Consider the following 17,795-nt stretch of genomic DNA (forward strand, 5'->3'; position numbering starts at 1 on the left):
ATGAAAATGAATTATAATACATTGTAAAAACTTATTTTCAGTACTAGGGTTTAAACCCAGGGGCCACTAAACTACATTCCCATCCCTTTTTATTTTATTTTGAGACAGGTCTCGCTATGTTGCCCAGGCTGGACTCACACTTGCCAATTTTGTATTATTCTGCCTCGGTCTCCTGAGTAGCTAAGATTACAGATGTGTACTACTGCACCAGGCACAATGTAAATTTTTTTTCTTTGAGGGTGTGGAGGAGTTCTGATAATAGCCAGAAAGCCAGCCAGACAATTTCTAAAAGAGCTGCAACTTTTGTAAAACATTAAAAAAAAACTTTGAGAACTTATACTATCTGAATTATGAAACATAGTCCAAATTTAGACCCATACTAATATGAACAATTGATTGTTGTTGCTGGAAGAAACTAAGAAGTTAGGGAAAGCTAATCCAAAATACAAATGAGTATCTGTCTCTGAAGGCCAAATAGCTGCCCTGTTGGTGATAGAAGGTTGTCCACTAAATAACCCTGACAATAAATGCTGGCTTTTGAAAATTTTTGAAATTTTTTTCTGCCTTTGGAAAACTGAAGAGTTGACAGTAGCAGTCAAATCAGTTTTGATAAGACAAAGTCCATATAGCTGAGTCCATATAGCTGAGTCCATACAGAGCTTCTCTTCTTGATTCTATGGCCACTTATCCTGGGCCCATTAGGCAAGCCTCTTTGACAGAGGCTAAATTACATCAACAGGATAAATATGTGTGGAAGAGTTAACTCAAATGCCTGGTTGCTCAAATGTTGCATATTCTCAAAAAAGCTGGCTTGTATAATTGGCCCTTTTCTGGTTCTTGGTAACTGAGTTCTTAGATAGGACTCTTGTGTATGCACAGAGCCTGTTCCTGCTCATCTAGATTCTGCAAGCAGTGTAATTGATGGTGAACACCTTCCTTTCTCTGGTGGGTTTAAAATTTCATAAATTACAATGTCATAGACACACGGTACCTTAAAAAACCCCAATAAAAACTCTGGTCATAAGCTTGAGTGAGATTCTGTGGTAGAAAAATTATCTTACATATTGCTGCAATTTGTTGCTGGGGAATCAAGTGCACCTTGTGGACTCAGGGGAGAGGATTCCTGGAAGCCCATGCTTGGTGACCTCCAGACTCTGTCAGATATACCTTTTCTCTTGATTGACCTGAATTCATATCTTTTTGCGTATATATGCATATATTTACATATATATGGAGTTTTACATACATATTACATTATATTATATATAAAATATAAAATTAATTTAAAGTTCTGTGAGTCCTTTTAGTAAATTATCAAATCTGAGGTTTGTCTTGAGGACCCCTGACAAAATGAGACATCACATTGAGCCACTTATTGAGGGGGCCCTCTGCTGTGGATGTGCTCTGGTGGGCATTTATATGGCACACAAACATCTTCACATTCTGGGCCAGTTCATCTAATATTTCTCTCATAGATCACCTTGACACCAATCTTGCTTTTTCAAATTCTAAAAATCTTGGTCAATCCATTAGCCAATCTACATAGATCTGTTTTCAGTCCACATTTCTTTTTATGAGAGTTGAAATGCTCTCTGATATTATTTGAATCTGGAGCATTCTCCAAAGACCCATTTGGTGAAGGCTTTATCACCATCCTGTGGCACTATTGGGAAGATGGTGAAACTTTTAAGAGAGGGAACCTAGTTAGAGGAAGTTAAATATGCCAATGAAATTAAAGGAGATATTGGGACACTAGGTCCCCTCTCCCTTGCTTGCTGATCACCATCAGGTAAGCAGTTTCCTTTGCTGTGTGCTCTCTACCATGATGTACAGCCTTGTCACAGGCCCCAAAGTGACAGAACCAAGTGAGAACCATCTATAAGTTAGGCTCATGCTTACTTTCCTAGTTTAACTAGTCATATGGAATACTCTAGGAAGTCAAAGGTTTAGGTTGATGAAAGGTGGTAAAGCAATAACAACAGGTACCATAAGAGTGAGGCATTTGTTCATGTAGCTACTTCAACATCTACTTGAGTCTGTCACTATAAACACTGTTTCCATTAACAAAAGAATAATGCAGAGAATGTCAAAATTATGATTTAAAGGATCAGATAACATCCAGGATATGATCCTGGGTTGTAAAGTCACTTGGTTTTCATTAGTCATGCACTCATGACCTCTATGGCCTTAACAAACAGGTGCCACATTTTTCCCTAGAACTATATGCTATGATTATCTGCTAATTCCTTTCTCAGGGTCCACATTCCATCCTTCACCACTACCAGTAATAATTTGAGTAATTGTGAGAGCACCACATGTCCAGAAAAGAGACCACCTGTGCTTTTATAAAATATGTGAGCAATTGCAGAATCCTGTTTTGAGGGTCTGTCTTCTGGGTACCTCTTATTGTATTAGCATCCAGTAGGAAACACACAGAACATCAAAAAGAGACTGTTGAGGGGCTGAGAATTTAGCTCAGTGGTAAAGCATGTGCTTAGTATGTGCAAGGCCCTGGGTTCAATCTCTGAACACACACAAGGCCACTGACCTTCTCATTACTTGCTTGCCCCCTCCCAAAGGCTGAACCTTACTATAAGCACTATACAGTCCCCAGAGGCCAGACTACCAGGGACCAGGACAGAGTAGATAAGCATGAAGAGTCATTCTTCAGTTTATGGATTAAATTGTGTCTTCCTACCTCCCACCAAATTTGTATATTGAAGCTTTAACCCCCCAGTGTCACTGTATTGGGAGATGAGGTCTTTTTTTTTTTTTTTTTTTTTTTTGGTGCTGGGGATTGAACCCAGGGACTTGTGCATGTGAGGCAAGCACTCTGCCAACTGAGCTATATCCCCAGCCCTGGGAGATGAGGTCTTTATAGACACAACTAAAGTTTAACGAGGTCAGAGGGGTGGGAACATGGTATCTTTATAAGAAGAGCAGGAAACACCAGAGATCTCCCTTAGCTAGTGAGGACACAATGAGAAGATAGCAGGAAGAGAACCCTCCCTGGATACCAACCCTGATTGCATCTTGATCTTGGACTTCCAGCCTCCAGAACTGTGAGAACAAATTTCTGTTGTTTAGGCATCCAGTCTGTGGAATTTTGTTTTGATAGTTCAAGTAGAATGAGGTGTCATCTATAAGATGAAAATTATAATAGGTATGTAATAGAGTTCCTATGAATATTAAATTAAGTAATATGTTTCTAGTTTGAGGTGATATATGATAATCTTATTAATAACTCTTCTATTATTTTTATTCTTGGCCTTAATAATTAAACTGAGTCTCTTTTTATGCATTTTTTGTTATCATTCTCTGGTTTTTCTTTTCTCAGCTTCATTTATCTTTCTTGAGGTGAACCAAATAGGCCTTCATACATTATATATGCTATGGGATTTAGGATATCTTTTACATTCTATTTGAAATCTGCTCTTGTTAATGTCTTATTCCCCCCACCATCATATTGGATTAGTGTCTCATTTTAGCAGTTTATTATGTCTTCTTTACTGGTTTATAGCAGATGGTTCTGAGTTCATTACTCCATAAATATAGATTATATATTTTTTTCTGAGTGAATTACTTTGTATCAGTCCCTGATGAAGTTCACCTGTCACATTTCAAAATGTTCTTGTCAAACAGCAGACCCAACACTGTTTTCATTTTTATCTTCTGTGTTTTACATCTGGCTTTTCTTTTCTTTTTAATACATAAATGCTTTATGGACAGAAAGCACTCACTTCATATCATTTTATATGTCATTTTCAAGCATCAAACACACTGATAGTTTTGAAAAAAATGAAAATTCTTTCAGGTAAAATAATTAATATTTTAGCACTTGATTTACTTAGATTTACTGGAATGGTGGCTGTGACAATAATAAAACTCTGTTATTTAGATTATTTTTGTCTGGGCCATAAGATCAGAAGGCAGAAGTGTGGGGACTACATGGATATTTTAAAGGTGGATAATACTGGTGATACAGTTTATTAGCTATTAATATTATATTCTTTTAAGCCAGGTATGGTACCATGTGTCTATAGCCTCAGCTACCTGAGAAGCTTAGGCAGGAAGATCACTTGAACCCATAAGTTTGAGGCTAGCCTGGGCAACATAGTGAGACCCTATCTCAAAAAGGAAATACTGCTACTCTTTTAGCAGTAATACAGAGTGAATCAAGGGAATAGTTTAATAATCACTACATCTTATTGACTTCTGCTATGGATGGGCATTGCTAGTGTGTAGGTCAGTTCATATTTATCATATTATGTACTCTTCTGAGGTAGCCCTAGAGGCTTGTCCTTCCCATGTAGAGCCCACTTCTGAAAAAACTTAAGCAGTTTTATTGGATTTAACTGAGGACATGTTTTCCAGGTAAATGTGTAGGTGGGGAAGAAAAATGACAAACCTATTAAAGGTTTTCATGGGAGGGATTCCAGTGGTGGACTACAGGGTCTAGATAGAGGTGAAAAGGATGAGAGAATAAAAAACTGGGGTGTGGGCTGGAGTTATATTCAGTGGTAGAGCACTTGCCTGGCATGTGTGAGACTCTGGGTTCAATTCTCAGCACAGCACATAGATAAATAAATAAAATAAAGGTCCACTGAAAACTCACAAAATATTAAAAAAAATGGGGTATGAATGTACTGGAGGTTTTTGAATTTGCATAGTTGCTAGGACTGGTGATCTCAATGAAATTATGTTGTGTTTAAAAAAAAGCAGACATTTGAAATTCAGATTTTGGAGAAAGTGTGGTTATTGGTAATAGCAAGCCTGTGGGTATGGCCCTGGGGTGTTGGGTGGATCTTCCAATGGATGATGAAGCAGAAAATGGTGAGAGGACCAAGAGTGAAGGAAAGGTAGGTATGGTGGGTGCAATAAAGACCTCTTAAAGATGTCCATGTTGAAATCCTCAGAACCCATGGATATGTTAGCTTATTAATGGCAAGGGGACCTCTGCGCATATGATTTTGTTCAAGTCCTTCAGTTGCTTCATCTTGGATTATCTGGAAAAGAGGCAGGGGCAACTTAATTACAGAGCTTTATAAAATGAGGCAATAGGATTGGAGTCAGAAATAGACATCTGCTGATGGGGGCAGAGGTTTAAGTGATGTGGGTTCTTGGGCTGAGGAAAGTGAGCAGCCTCTGAAGGCTAGAAAAGGCCTGGAAACAATTCTCTTCTCCAGAAGATCGTGTATCCAGAAGGATTGTTGCCTGGCTAAAATGATTTTAGACACCAGAATTGTAAGGTGAAAATATATATATATAATTATATAAATATAATTTGTTTTTGTACTGGGGATTGAACTCAGGGGCACTCAACCACTGAGCCACATCCCCAGCCCTATTTTGTATCTTATTTAGAGACAGGGTCTCACTGAGTTGCTTAGCACCTTGCCGCGGCTGAGGCTGGCTTTGAAATCAGGATCCTTCTGTTTCAGCCTCCTGGGCCACAAATTTATATCATTTTAAGCCCACAAGTTTGTAGTATTTTATTGCAGTAATAATAGAGTAGACATTAGAGTCATCAATTAAGGAGAGTGATGGTAGCGGGGATGGGGTGGGGTTGTAGATGGTAGAACTAAGGAGGCAACACTAGTGTATGCACTTAAGGTCACAGGGATTTTTATTAATTTTACAGGTGATGCAGCATGAGGATGGAACACTTGGGAAGGGGGCGGGAAATTAGATATATTCGGCTGAGTCCAGATGACAGTAGGATATGCCCATGAAGAACCCAGGAGAGGTTAGGTTTCTAGTGGTGTCTGGATAAATAAGAAAGAGAAGTGAGAGTCCTAGGCTCCAGGTAGTTTGATTTATTTATCCAACACATCCACACTGTTTCTGATTCATCACGGTTCAACTTAAGATTTTTTGATTTTTATGATGGTGTGAAAGCAAAACATATTCAGGAGAAACCATACTTCAAATTTTAAATTTGGATCTTTTCCCAGTCTAGCAATGTGTGGTAGGACACACTCTTGAGATGCTGGGCAGTGACAGTAGTGGCAGTTTCCAGTCGACTATGTGACTAGAAGGGAGAACTATAGGGGTGCTATTCTGCTAAGATATGATATTCAGTAAGTTAGGTATATTAAATTGCATTTTTCTTTGCAATGCCTAGGATTGAATGCAGGGCTTTGTGCAGGCCAGGAAAGTGTTCTACTGCAGAGCTATGTCTCCAGCCTAAATACATTTCTGACTTAATATCTTCAGTTTATGACAAGTCCTGGTACCCCATAGTTAGTAAAGGAGCATTTGTAGTTATCAAACACACCTTTGCTGAGAAAGCTGGGTGATTTAGTGACCAAACATAAACCAGTGTCCTCCTGGGGCTATTGTCTTGATAGCTAGGAATTTGAGTTGTTCCAAATCTGCTTCTGCTTTTTCTTTTCTTTTTTTTTCCCTGTTTCAGAGGCACAATGGTTTGACAGTTTGGGTGGGTTGAGGGAGCAAGAGAAAAAAAAGAATTTTGATAGGAGTGTGTGGTAGGACACACTCTTATTTGGAATAGGAAGCTTGCAATTTCCAATTTTCTGTGGTGGCTGGATGGACAGGAGAAAAGACAAGCAACCTGATATGGAAGAAGAATCAAACTGGTATCATTTTTCTTATCTACAACATTGGATGCTGGATGTCAGTGGAGCAATGCCTTCAAAACTCTGAAGGAATAGAATTGAGGACCTGGACCTACATTATAGGCAGAAAAATATATCAAGTGTGAATGAGGGTGGCTATGCCAGTCCTTGACCTGTATAATGTAATATGAGATCTATTTGGTTTTTGTCCCTGGTTCCTATCATAGATCATCTAAAGTCCCTAAAATTTTCCAAGGGATAGAAGTATCTTTTGTTTTTTATAATGAGCTCCTTTAATTACTCCTAAGTTATAATAATGAGCTTTCTTAGAATGGGGCCCCTAGATAGGCTCAAGCTGGAGCCAGTCACCAGAAGATCAAGTGAAATTTGGGTTAGAAGGTTGGAAGTCTTTCAGTCCTACTCACTGACCTCTTGTAGTGGGGAGGGGTGGGCTGGAGATCAGGTTCTATGAAAACTCTTGAACAGCAAGACTTGATGAGCTTCCAGGTTGTTGAACGTGAAAAGGTGCTGGGAGAGTGGTACACCAGAGAGGGCATGGAAATTCACCCCCTGGAACCTTCCCCTGTGTCCCCCTTCCCCTGTGTCCTTCATAGTAAAACAGTAAACACAAGTGGTTCCCTTTGTTATGTGAGTTGTCCTAGAAAACTATTGAACCCATGAGAGAAGTTGTGGCAACCTAGATTTATATCTAGTGGATCAGGAGTATAGGTCACAACATGGCACTTGTTGCAATTAGTATCCTGAAGTGGGTTGTTTTTGTGGGTCTGAAGCCCTTAAACTGTGGGAACCTGACATTCAGATAGTGTCAGAATTCAATTAAATCATAGGACACTCAGTTGATGTCTTCTTGAGAATTGCTTGGTTTAGGGAAGAAATTTTCACGTACCTGATCATAGAAATGTTCTGTGTTGAGTATCTGAGAAGGAGAAAATTGTGTGTGTGTGTGTGTGTGTGTGTGTGTGTGTGTTTCCTTTCATAGATGGGTCCTCTGGGATGGATTTCTTGCCCTTCCTTCAGATTGATTTTAAGCAGTGAGAATGCAGGATGAATGAACAAGTCAGGTAGAGTTCCTCTTTTCCCAATCCCTTAGTGTGGGACCTGACAGTTGCTATATCGTTCTTGATCATTTCTTCTGGGTGACCTGGCCCAGGTGTGGATCTGTGAACACTCCTGCTTTGTCTCTCCAACCTAAGGATGGCTGTCAATGTTCACTGTGGCTGGAATGTCTGTGTTGCCTTTCACCCTGTGTGGTTTCTTGGTCCTTCATTATTTATACAATCAATTTTCTCCTTTAAATTCCTTCTGTGTAAGTGCATACAGTAATTTCAGTTTTGTTGTTGTTGTTTTTGGGAATCTGAACGATGATACAGACATTTTCAGACATTCATGGCATCAGAAAGTCTGTCTCTTAGAAAGTTCTATGATAATATATTCTAACAAAGACAGAATTTGAGAAAAAGAAGGCATCTAGTCCAAGGGGACAAGTGGGGCACAGTGGATCTAATCCAAGAGGGCCATGAAGGAAAATCCAGGATAAAATCCATTCCACAAACTGGGAGCACAAACACTCCACTTTCAAACAGAAGTTCAGGAAACTCCAAAAGAGCAATTAAAATCCTGCCCCTAAAATGAAAGTCAGGTAAGAGCACAAGCCATTGTGTTCCAAATTTGAAGCAAAATATTCCATGATCTTCAACATAACTGATAAAGTGTAAGAGAACCTATTTCACTTTGAGGCAAGAAGCTTTCTCCTTTTCACAGCCCAGGAGTTGACAGTGGACTTGTAAACAGGGACATTTGATCCTAGCATTATACTTGACCTTGCAGTAACAAGTATTTACAGTCATGTTAATGTAAATGTTATTCATTGGCTTTTAGCTTCTAAAAGTCAATCTTAAGTATGAAGAATGGAAGACTTGGTTTTGGTTGCTGAAGAGACTATGTACAAGTCAACAAGTTTCCTAGAGTAAAAATAAAAGTGAAGTTGCAGAAGGTCAAGGGAGGAGGTTGAAGGGAAAGATAGGGCATCACTGTTCCCTGAGTGCTAAGGGAAGAATGAATCCACAAAAACTGATGGAATAAGTAGAGGACTACTATAGTATTTAAAACTATTAAGGTAGCCAGTAGTAGAATAAAAAACAATATTGTAGTTGTTAAACATTTAGGAGAATGGAATGTAGCACAGGTGAATTCAGAAGGTTCTGCCTCCAGTGGTTAAATCAGGAAGAGGTTTGCACTGGGGCAGGGCAGGAAGGAGAGCAAAGAGATTGGGGGTATTATCTGTTTCTTTCCAGCCTAACCTCTCTTTTATTCCTTAAGTTGTTACTGTGGATATCTATTGCACCCAGCCCTGAGAGTTTTCAAGACACATAGGAATAAAGCAGAATAGAATCTTAACAGTGTTTGTCTCTGGGAAGGGAAATTGTGTTTATGCCATTTTCTTTATTTTTTGTGTTATCTGTAATGAGCACTTGTTTACTTTTTCAGAGAAACTTTTGCTTAACTTTAAAAAATTGAGCAACTTATTGTCCAATTTTTCTTCATTTTGGAGAGAAATAAGTCCAAACTCCTCATATCATCAAGAGATGATATGAAGTAGTAGTTATGAACATGGTTCAAACCTTAGTAGTTATGTGATTTTAGGCAAGTTATGAAGCTTTGTGGTGATTGTTTCTTATCTGTAAAACTGAGACCTTAAATATGCCGACCTACTAATGGCTGTTTGGAGGATGACAAGTTAGTCTGTAGGAAGCATGTAGAATGGTGCCCAGCACATTGCAAACACGATGCAAGTCCTTTTTGATTACTTTGGTGTCTAAGATTCTTTATGATCTGGCTCCAGGGCAACCCTCCAAAGGTATCTTTCCGTACTTGCTCTTCGAATTCCTTGCTGCTCTTTACACATAGATTCTATTTCCCCACTCTTATTTCGTGTCTCAATCGCTTCATTTTCAAACCAAACTCTTTCTTTATATCCCAGTTCAGTACTGCTTCTCCAGGTAGCTTTTTTGGACCTCCCCAGATAGATGTATTATCTCCTTCCTCCTCTCCACACCCACCTTTTATCAATTCCAGGATGATCTTAGGGGCCATATTGTTGTTAAAAAATAGGACTTTAGACATAGTAAATGTCTAAATGGTTTATCTTAGAGGTGTCCCCCACCAAAACATGTATATATGGGCCCCAAGTGAGGCAGAACATCATGGTGGAAGAGTGTGGTGGGTGAAAGCAGCTCAGGATGGTATGCTTCTGGAGGACTGAGTATTTAACTTTCAAGTTCCTGGCAGAAAATAGGTGTTCCCAAAATATTGGTAAACATTAATCAACAGTTAAAAAAAGAAATGTGCAAACAATATGGTATCTTAGTTAAAATAAAATCATCCCCTTTCTGGTAAAATTGTTATGCCTGTTTCTCTTTTGTTTTCCTTGCATAATAAGCTGGAAAAAACTTAGAAGTGACTTTGATAATAAACCATGTTTGCCATTTCCAGTAAATCTTTTGTGGCTTGGTGCCAAGATTCATTAGAGTCCCTTCCTTTTGTTTACTGAACAAAGACAAGTTTCTGTCCGCCTGCCCCCCCCCCCCCCCCACTAAAATGCTGATTCATTCCTTTGTGGCTTTGATCCAGTTCAATTGTTCTGGAAGGAACCCACTTGCTAGCAGCAGAATTTTTAAAAATTCTTGTTTCCATAGGTGGCGCTAGCTGTGCATGTTAAAGTCATAAATTGGGCTAAAAATTAACCTTGCCTAGAAATAATCCAACGCCTATTTGTTTTTCATTCCTTCTTTCTCCCAAACTTTTTGCTTCTTTATACTTATTTACCCTTAGAGAATATTCCTAAGCAGTGTTCTGGAGATGCTGCCCTAAGGTAGTTCATTAAAACCAGGTCCATCTTCAGCATCTTTGGGTATTTCAGGCTTTAAAGAAAATATTAATAATAAAAAACTTACATCATTTATAGTGACTCTGAGCATATTGTGCTGTAGAATTACTTTAAAGATATCATATCTGATAAATGCAGAATGCTAATTATTAATATCCATGTAAGTATGCCTATTCTAATTTTCCTATTTTATATTTTGTGCTTACCCTCCTTAGAGACTTTTTTTTTTTTTTTGGTACCAGGGATTGAACTCAGAAGAACTTGACCACTGAGCCACATCCCCAGCCCTATTTTGCATTTTATTTAGAGACAAGGTCTCACCGAGTTGCTTGGTGCCTTGCTTTTGCTGAGGCTGACTTTGAACTCATGATCCTCCTTCCTCAACCTCCCAAACCGCTGGGATTACAGGCATGCGCCACCACACCTGGCTCCCTGTAGATTTTTTATTATACCTTTAAGTAAAAAAAAACCAAAAAACAAAAAACAAAAAACCATGGCATTTCTCTATTTTATTTTCAAAATTATTTTTGCATTGTGAGTGTGAGCATTTGGTATTATTATACTTATGGCAATATTTTATGTGTAAAAAAATTATAGCAAAGATTAAAGGTGAGCATCTTGTGCTTTGGCCCATGAATCCAAGACTAATAACAAAGCTGGTAATGAGTTCAATGAAATAGAGTCAATAAGCCAGTGTCTTCGGCTTCTCTTTCAAAATCCATTAATTCCATAGAGTTTTACACACACACAAACACACACACACAGTGCTTGCATTGTCTATATATATAAGAAATGATCAGAGAAATTGTACTGGATACATGGAGGCAATGTAGCCAGTGAATGTTCTATGCTTTGATTGTGGGAAAAGGTGAATACATTTCTATGGGCAGGGCTATATTCATGGATATGTGACCCATGCAGTAACACATGGCCCTCTGCTTAGAACAGAACTGTGCTCGGTTTAGCACTCTACTTGAATTTCTGTCTTAAATTTCTTAATAAGTTATTTAACATTTTTATTTTGCCGTGGTCCCTTCTGATTTTGCAAATCACGTATCTAGTCCTGTCTAGGGCTTATTGGCTTTACAAACAAGATGCAGTGCTAGGGGTGGAGAATTGTCATGGGTACTGTATCCTATATGACTGTCTTTAAGGTTTTTGAGATTATCTGAAATGGAGAGTCAATAAAAAATTCCTGAAATTGGCCCCAGAACAGAGTCATTGTTCATGGACTGTGGAACAGCCTTCTCCGTAGACCCTCAGTAGAAGGCAGCCCAAAACTCTGCTTCCAGCCTTTGTTCACCCAGATTTCAAAATGTACACTCTGCGTATTCGTGCTGAGGAGTTTGTATTAAAGATTTTTGACACCTTTCCAGAAATACTTGTATCACCTCCTATTGCATGTATCTCCCAAACGGATGTCATATGGAACATATTTTCTAGTAGGTGGAGTGCATTTTCTTCCAATTCTAAGTAAGATAAACATAAATGTAAAATCAAGTCACCTATATATTTAGCATAGTGCAAACCTAAGTTGCATTAGTATATAGGGTGGTTTTGAAATTTGGAGCTGAAAATCATAATTGCATTCTTGGCACCCTTTACACAGAAAGATGAGTTTATCAGCTGTTCACATGTCTGTGTTCATCAGCAGAAAATAAATGAGTCTGTGCCTAATATGAGTTCTCCTTGGAGTGAGCTTGCCCTGAAGTTTTTAAATTAGATCTGGGCAAAAAATCTGAGCCTGCCATGGCTTTGCTTCCTGCTTTGCATTCTGGATGCCTCTCCTGGTATATTGCACAGGTTCCAGGAGCTTATCTATTGCAGTTCTTATATTATCATATCATTTAATAAGAGAGCTTTCTTTTCCTTCTAGTCTTTATAATAAAAATTTAACAGGGACATATGGAGACAGCACCCATAAGATCATGGACCTTGCTCAGCAGAGATTCTGAGAATATGCCTGAATACCTGATAACATTCTTGAACCTTGTCCTTCAGGTAAGCCAGAGTAATATTTAGATCCAATTTTTTTCGTGTAGAATTACTTATGTTCATTCATTTATTATCTGTTCACTTATTTTTCTTGTTTTTGCTTTAGAAATGAATGTAAATTTGGAGCTCTAAAGTTTACTGTGGGCATTCTTTAATGTTGAAGACACTGATAGTTGGAGCCCCCAAACATTCTAACATTCCCTCATGTGACTCTGAAAAAAGAAGGAATTCATTGGAAGTTAATAGGTTTGGTAGTATCCACTTGAAATAGTCTATGCTTTGAAGCTATTTTCAAGAAAAAGGTCAGTTGTCATGTATGTTGCAATTTTCAAGCTTGTAAGCAGTCAGAGACTATACAGTTTGCATATTTGCCACAAAATTTGAAAGATTAAGATGTTAGGGATTCAGCATTTGCTCTTTGTTGCCAGGTTGTGGGTAGCCATAAGCTAGGCTTTTGTTTAGAAGTCCTAAGACAAATGCTGTGTGAGGAATCAGGCCTATGAGTAGTTTAATCACAAAGCAATTCTTTATCTTGCCATTTCTGAAAGAAGTTATGGACACTTACAGAATTTGAGCTCAATAAAGCATTGTTAATACGCTGGTTATATCCTAATCGCTTAGAACAATTGTTGATTTCAGTTAGTTTTAGATACAAGTTAGTAAACATCTGTAAAATAAATGCTGAGAGAGAAAAATCGTTTCTTTGTAGGTGTGTGGGGATAGTAGTGGGTAGAATTTACAGGTTAGTATTTTCTTCCTTATTTAGGGTTCTATTTACGAATGGTATAATTATGCCTTTTATTGTAAAGCAACCCATTTATAATTTTTATAGTCAGTCATCATGTATTCCAGATACATGATTTCATATACATATAATTTTCTTTTTTATCATGTAAAAATGGTTAAAATAATAAAGGAAGGTAATATGGATATATTTGGGGGATAACTGTGAAATATGTATCTTTATAGAAATGTACTCTAAGAGTTTCTTCTTCTTTTCAATGGAAGCAATTAAGAAAGTGCCCAGATCCTGTTTGATTTGTGTTTTTGTCCTGCTTTGGTTCTCTGTAGGCCAGGAGGAACATATCATGTGGTGTAATCTGATTCCTAGGAACGATGCTACCTAGAACTGGGGCTTCCAGTGAGTGACCAAGGTTACCCCAGAGACTCATAAAAATTAAATGCTCTGTGAAGCAAAACTTAAGTGAAAACACACCAACCCATAATTATAATGATCAGAGATAAGCACCGTTAATATAATGGTTATGTATTCCTAAGAATGTAGGTTAGTCACTATTGATCTTTCGCTTTCTCATGTACATTTTTTTAAAATTAATAAGTTAATTTATTTGTTCTAACTTGTTATACATGACAGCAGAATGCATTTAGATTGATAGTACAGAAATGGAGCATTTATTTTTCTGGTTGTACACAAAGTAGAGTCACAACATTTATGTCTTCATACATGTACCTAGGGTAATAATATCTTTCTCATTCCACCATCTTTCCCACTCCCTGCCCACTTCTTTCCATTCCCATTTGCCCTATCCAAAGTTCCTACTTTCCACCCATGCTCCACCCCCCACCCCCACTCCCACCAACACACACTCCCATTGTGAATCAGCATCCATTTAGAGAAAACATTTGGCCCTTGTATTTTGGGGATTGGCTTACTTCACTTAGCATGATATTCTCCAACTCCATCCATTTACCTGAAAATGATTTTATTCTCTCTTAATGCTGAGTAATATTCAATTGTGTATATATATCATGGTATTTTTATCCATTCATCTACTGAAGGGCATCTAGATTGGTTTCACAATTTAGCTATTGTTAAATGTGCTGCTCTAGACATTGATTTGGTTGCATCACTGTAGTGTGCTGTTTTTATGTCCTTTGGGTATAAACTGAAGAGTGGGATAGCTGGGTCAAATGGTGATTCCAGTCCAAGTTTTCTAAGGAATCTCCATATTGCTCTCAAGAGTGGTTGCACCAATTTGCAGTCCAGCAATGAATGAGTGTGCCTTTCCCCCCACATCCTTGCCAACATTTATTGTTGTCTGTATTCTTAAAAACTACCATTCTGACTGGTGTGAGATGAAATCTTAGAGTGGTTTTGATTTGCATTTCTCTAATTGCTAGAAATATTGAACATTTTTTCATATATTTGTTGATAGATTGTACATCTTCTTCTGAGAAGTGTCTGTTTAGTTCCTTAGCCCATTTATTGTTTGGGTTATTTGTATTTTTAGTGTTAAGTTTTTCGAGTACTTTATATATCTGGATATCAGTGCTCTGATGTGCATGTGGTAAAAATTGCTTCCATTCTGTAGGCTCTCTCTGCACCTGATTGTTATGTATATACCTTTATATTTGCCCAACACATGTTTCCAGAAAGTCATTTCTCCTTTAAGATAGTTGCTCCTTTTTTTAAAATTTAATTTAATTTTATTTTTTATTGGTTGTTCAAAACATCCGTTTTTTTAAAAGCTTCAGAGAGAGGCTTTATCTACAAATCTATCTTCCGGACTTTGGGAGACAGATAAGCCGCTCCTACCTCAAGAGGTTGGGATTCTCAGACCTGGCACTTTCAAGGAAAGTGTTATTTACCTGATTGTGAACAATTTCTAGAGGAGAGTCAATCACTAGCCTTGTGTGTAGTTGCTGTGACTCTGTTCTGGCAATTTGGCAGCTGGTCCCGCCTGTGGACTAAGAGTGCTCCACTGTGCTCTTTAGCACCCTGTGAAGAAAAGCTTTCGATGGGATTGCAGGCCTTTCTGTCCCACTATGCTTCAATTTTTGTCTGCTCCTGTGGCTTCTAGTAGCTCTTTTCCACACTCGAGTTAGACGTTTCCCCACTTCAAATTGCTATTTAAAAAAAATAAACAGTGGTCACCCTGTGTCTTGGCCACTACAAACAAGAATGAGAGGAGAGAGCCAAAGATGGAGAAATGGAGAATTTCACTTACTCTTCACTTCTTTTATTTCAAAACCTTCAGTTATCTCAATTTCATCGGTTGGTCCTCTTTTTCTTTTTGCTCTCTCCACTAAAGTATTAGCTTATAAAGGTTTCAGAAAAGAACTTGTGAACCTGAAAGTCAATAGGACTCAAACAATTGTCAACATACTTATATACAGAAGTGAACCAATCTCAATCAACTCAAATGAGTAGGACTAACACTTGTCTGTAAAGAAAAGCTATTTTAACTGTTTGCTAAAGCATAAGTCTATGAGCCATTTTATTTGCCATCTTCACAGACACCATGTTATTAAAGTCATTCACCTACTGGGAATATTTTCAAGGAAATTTATTCCCCCATGGGAAATTATGAAAAATTTAGAATGGCACATTTTAACTCTTGAATATTAATGCAACCTTTCCTAACTACTAATAAAAGACTCAACTCCCTGTTTGTGAATATATTAAGAAATTGGGCCAGGTTGTTTCATATATACACTAGTAATTACTTCACTGTGATATTCATTTTAACTTTAGGATTTAGACAGGATTGTAATAGACCTGATAACAGCAGAACTATGCACTTTGTAAATGTGCATAAATGGGTCCATCTTTGGCTTTGTAAAAAGTGATCTTAGTGTTTGCATTTGAGATGAAGGAGTTCAGAGTCCTCATTCCATCTTGTGACTCATATATAGTGTTACTTTCTGCCAAAAGGTTCGATTGAGCTGATGTTAAAATTGAGTTGATGACCTTGACTTAGCTATGGCATATGTCATAACTTGGGAGTTCAATGATTGGATGGGAATTATATCAGTTCAATAAATACCTGCGGTTTGGGAATCAAGAAATTTAAAGGTTTAATACAATATCCATTAATAACAAAATCAGGAAATGGTGTGTGGGTCTCGTGTGTGTGTGTGTGTGTGTGTGTGTTTATAAAAAATGGCACAATGCACTATGGTCTGAATATTAGTGTCCCCTCAAAGTTTCTATGTCAGAACTTTATTATCTATTTATTTTGGTACCAAGTATTGAACCTGGAAGTATTTAAGCACTGAGCCACATCCCAAGCCCATTTTCTAAATTTTTATTTTTAATTTTGGGACAAGGTCTCATTAAATTGCTTAGGGCCTCACTAAGTTGCTGAGGCTGGCTTTGAACTTGCAATCCTCTTGCCTCAGCCTCCTGAGCCACCGTGCCTGGCTGTGTTGGAACTTTATACCCAAGGAAATATTATGAAGAAGTGGGGCCTTTTGGGAAGTGATTGAGTCACTTCCCAAAAGGGTTTAGCCCTTATGGAAGGGGGATTAGTGTGCCCTTTAAAAGAAGTGGATTAGATCCCTTCTACCATGTGAGAATACAGCAACAAGACACTAACTTTGAGGCAGAGAATAAGCATCTCCAGACACTGAATCTACTAACACCTTGGTCTTGGACTTTCCAGCCTCTAGGACTGTGGGTAATACATTTCTGTTGTTTGTAAATTACACAGTTTAATGTATTTTGCTATAGCATCAGGAATGAGTTAGAAACAAGATGAGTTAGCATAACTACAACATTGGGTGTGTCTTGAGCAGGAGTGGAAGACAGGACCGTGGAGAAGTAGGTCAAACCATGAAGGATGTTATAGATCATGTTAAAGAAATTGGATTTTATTCTGTAGGTTCTAGGGACACAGTGATTTTTATAAAACTTAGGTTGAAGTAGTTTTAGACTTACATAAGAGATGTAAAAATAGTACATAATCCCATATACTGTTTACCCAGCTTTCTTTAATGTCAACAACATGCATAGCCATATAGTAATTATTAAAACTAAGAAATTAGCATTGGTATACTACAAATAACTCAACTTTATTTGGTCTTACTAGTTTTCTCAGTACTTGATGTTGATATGCTTATTACTGGAAATATTAACCTCAGTCACTTGCTAAGATGATGCATGCCAGATTTATCTACTCTGAGGCCCTTTTTTTCCTTTGTAATTACTAAATATTTCAGGTAAACATCTTTGACACTATATAAATTTCTTGTTTCTACTAAATTTTTGCTCACTAGTTTTAGTAGTCAGCCATGGATCTTGTCTGTAGTCATTATTTCTGTGTTGTTCCAGTGGTGATTTTCTATTCCCATCATTACTTCTGGGTTTGTTAATTGGGGTTCTTAAGTAAGGAAGAGCCACTAAATTATTTTTAGGAATGATAAGATATGGATTATAGATTGAAAGGAAGCAAGGCTGGGGACAGAGACTACAAATCAGGAGACAGTTGAAATAATTAAGAGAGATTCAAAGGCATGAACTTAGGCAGGAGCAATGGAAATATAGGCAATTAATATGAGAAATGTTTAAGAGG

At 37.8% G+C, this 17,795-nt stretch overlaps 1 non-coding gene across 1 annotated transcript; it reads right to left on the bottom strand.

The window, feature by feature from the left end:
- Positions 1–243: 243 nt before the first annotated feature.
- On the bottom strand, positions 244–305 carry LOC114096492 (U7 small nuclear RNA). The gene has a single exon (XR_003583435.3). It is a non-coding gene; the product is annotated as a U7 small nuclear RNA (small nuclear RNA).
- Between the last annotated feature and the right edge of the window lie 17,490 nt (positions 306–17,795).

Source organism: Marmota flaviventris, chromosome 4 (assembly GCF_047511675.1).
Source record: "Marmota flaviventris isolate mMarFla1 chromosome 4, mMarFla1.hap1, whole genome shotgun sequence".
Lineage (NCBI taxonomy): Eukaryota > Metazoa > Chordata > Mammalia > Rodentia > Sciuridae > Marmota > Marmota flaviventris.